Consider the following 3,954-nt stretch of genomic DNA (forward strand, 5'->3'; position numbering starts at 1 on the left):
TTCATTGTACCATCAAAATTTTTTTCATCAAAATTGTAATTTAATTTGATAATTGTAACTGAATATAAAACAAGTGAAAAGAATATTAAGTTAATCCGCACCGAACTTTTAATACCCTCCACCATTGGGCAAAGAAAGACTTTTATTACAAAAGTATCTGGATTCAAATGTGTTCCACTTTAAACTACAAATCCCAATAAGACGGTTTGGATAATCAAAAAACCATAAAGTGAGTGAGGCCGTTATATGGGGCCATACAAAAACGAGAACCTCTATAGACAATTTCATACTTCAAGGATTGTCACCTACCAAATCTTCTTAAATACCAAATTTGAAACAGAAAATTATCTGTGCAGGTCCACGTCTTCGTGTATCCCCCTTATAACGGTACCTCCCGATATTCGGTATTTTAATGATCTTGGCCACATTTTTTCAAATTTAGTATTTAAAGCTCATAATAGATACTACAGCCCATGACAGAAATTTGTCTGTGATCCCATACAATGGTTGGTATAGCTCCCATATAATGGTACCTCACTATATTCGGTATTTTAATGATTTTAGCTACATTATTCACCGGATTTTTTTTTCAAGTTTCACATTTGAATATTGTAATGGCTTATGACAAAACTTGCCTTTGCAGGTCCTTGTCATCGTAGAGACCCTAATATAACGGCTACATTCGGTATTTTTAAGATTTTAACAGGATTTTTAAGGGATTTTATTTATTAATTTTTTTGGTGAAAATTGCCAAATTCATTCTAAAGTTCGGCCCGGCCAAACTTACAGCTTTTTTACTTGTTAATTCTACAATGATTGTACCAAAATAAAAATATTAAATAGAAAAGCCAGTCTCTGATATAAAAAAGTCGAGAATAAAAGTAAATCATATGAAAAATATAGTTCAGATAAAAAATATCAAAAACGTATTTATTGTAATACTTTAATGCGTAAGCAAACTAATCGCTCAGTTAACCAACGAGTGAACATGCCAGCAACAGCTGACAATGATTAAAGCAGGATAATGCCTTATTTAATCCGCATACATTAAGAGTTTGTCTCTCGGATTTATTAATTTCATAGTAAAAGCCATGCATTCAGGATACTGCAATCTTTTGAAGTTGAATTGCGGACATATATATCGTGTTTGATGCATAAAATTCATGAAATCAGCCGTTCTGAATTTTATTGGAATCGGATATACGGCGTGAGATAAGAAAACTGCAACAGAGTCAAACGCCATAGTTTTTACTTTTTTTAATTTTATGGAATGAAAGCAAAAATGTCGGAAATAGCATCAAATTTTTGGAATTGGTCACTTTTGGCACGAATTATGGCCTTCAAACGGCCAATGAAACCGTCGCACGCTGCCCGAATGTTGCTCTTTGGTATTTTGGCCCATTCCCGGCGAAGCGCTTGCTTGAGGTGATCGGCACTTTGGGATTTTTTTTTAGTGCCAAACTTGCTTTCCAAAATACTCCAGACACAATAGCCCAACGGATTGGTATCCGGAGGAACATCATTTTGTAACCATTCTTTGGTGGTGCGTGCTGAGTGCGATGGTGCTGAGTTCTGTTGGATTGTCCAAGGTCTGCGGCCGAAATGTTTACAATCCCAAGGCTTTAATACACTCTCCAGAATAATTTCGCGTTAATAGCGGAGAGCGGCGGCCAATCGAAGGTGCACATTTTCAGCTGACCTCTTTGGCAAGTAAACACGACCATTTTGTTTGTTTACAAACTGGTGGACAACGAATGTTTTTTCATCGGAGAAACCCAAATTCGGCAGTTCACCACTTTCGGCCAAGCGAAGCAACTCTTTAGCTCTTTTGAGTCTATTTTCTATCTGATGCGGTGTAAGTTCTTGCACTTTTTGGAATTTCAATGGCTTTACCCCGAGCCCATTTTTCAATATTTGCCAAATGAACTACTGCGATAGGTTCAGCTCACTAGCTATTTTCCGGCCACTGCGGCGCTGGTTTCGATCAAGTCGTTGCTTTACTTTTCGAACCATTTCTGCTGATATTGCTGTTTTGCTTCTGTCCACTTCCTTGACGTCGGGCTACGCCACCAGTATCATAGTAACGAGCGATGGTACGAGACACAAAAGATTTATTCATATTTCTGGTTTTCTCACCAATTATAAAGAAATCACACTATCACAATTGAATTCCATCACGAATAACTTTTTTTCTGAAAAATAATCACCAAAATTTCAAAATGTAAAAATTATGGCGTTTGACTTTGTTGCAGTTTTATATCTCGCCCTGCATGCTTTGTCTACAAGAATACATGGACAGACAGGCGACGGGCAGACTTATCGACTCAGAATATAATTCTATAGAGACCATTAAAAGGAACTATGAATCCATTTCGTATCTTTCCGTATGTTACAACCCTGTTACCAGTGCGGCGTAGGGTATAAAAACAAGAAATTGTAACCAATCTATGATTTTAAAAATCTATATTTTGATATTGTGTCTGCATAATTGTACTGCATGATTTTCGGTTTCGGAAGGTTTCAACTATATTTTCCGTTCGAGTTTTCTGTAAAGTGACATCTTGGAACTTCTTGATTTAATACTAGTCAGATACGCTTTAAAATAGGGAGATCATACACATACAATCCGAATGCATATGACAGCGTAGTCTGATTAAACAACATACTCATACATTTTCATAAACATACATTTTTTGCACTCAGACTTATGCCTACGGACGTCCAAAATGTGCCTTGTGCCACTCCAGCGATATTTCTTAAACTTCGTATATCTAACTTTTGGAATGGAAATTAGAACTAAAAATTACTAAATACTAGTACCTTATACTTTAATGTACTAAATTGTTATTCCGAACGAAATTCCGTACCTTAAACGTCAGAATATATAATAATAATATAGTTTGCCTTCATTTTTATATGAATATTAACATTTTATTTTTATTTTCGTTTCAGGTAAGTCACTATAAAAATGGATATAATATAATAATCAAATGGAAAATATTAATAATATTATGTGGTAAGTAACCCTGTGAAAGACAAGAAAACTGAGTTCATGTATTAGATGTCAAAAAGAAAACAAATTTTTCTGACGTAAAAGTCCAAAAAGTTTTAAGAATATTCATAAGATGGTGTCTGAAAATTTAAAACGACTATTTGTTTACTACTAGATTTTATCTATGTTTATCATTTTATTTCATAAATTCCCAATTTTTTTATAGTTTTAAATAAAAAATACAAATGCGATTAAATGTCAGATAAATACATATTATCTTGTCCCACATTGCCCAGTGTCAAGGAATTTGACATTTTTTACATATAATGATATCAATTGTCATTCAAATTATCCCAATAAGTTTTTAATATAAATCCGCCTAAGTGAAACTCATACGATATTAACACATTAACAACTGTCGGCATATATATTCACTTTTCAAATGCGAGACTTTCACATTTGCATTCCTTTCGCACACAGAATGCTGCTAAGCACATTTAACTAAACAAATACAAGTTTAGTTCAGAAAAGATAGCCCCCGGGAGATCTAGACAAATGGAACATGTTCTCATTTGGATTCAAGGAAATTGTTAAACGTTTAGATTTTCTTTCGTCTGATTGACTGTTTCATGTCTGCTCATTTGATATTCGTTGGCCTATAAAAGTGTTTTCTTCGCCAAACAACAAGTGTACTTTCGAATCGTCTGTGAGAATATTTGCAGACGGAGTAAATGCTGCCGACGGCTCCATTGTGTACAAGGAATAAAAGTTCTTGGGGAATTTGATTGAAGTTATTACGAATCAAAAGGGAAAGAGCAAAATCTACTAATTACATAGTTCGAAGAAAACATTAAAGGTGATACACATTCCCGGGGGTCCTGTGGAATGTTGTGGTCGTTGTAAAGATGAAAGATATTAACTGATATTGCTGAAATATTAACAATTTTCATACATATGTTGAT

The sequence above is a fragment of the Musca domestica genome, unplaced genomic scaffold (genome assembly GCF_030504385.1).
Source record: "Musca domestica strain aabys unplaced genomic scaffold, Musca_domestica.polishedcontigs.V.1.1 17, whole genome shotgun sequence".
Taxonomy (NCBI): domain Eukaryota; kingdom Metazoa; phylum Arthropoda; class Insecta; order Diptera; family Muscidae; genus Musca; species Musca domestica.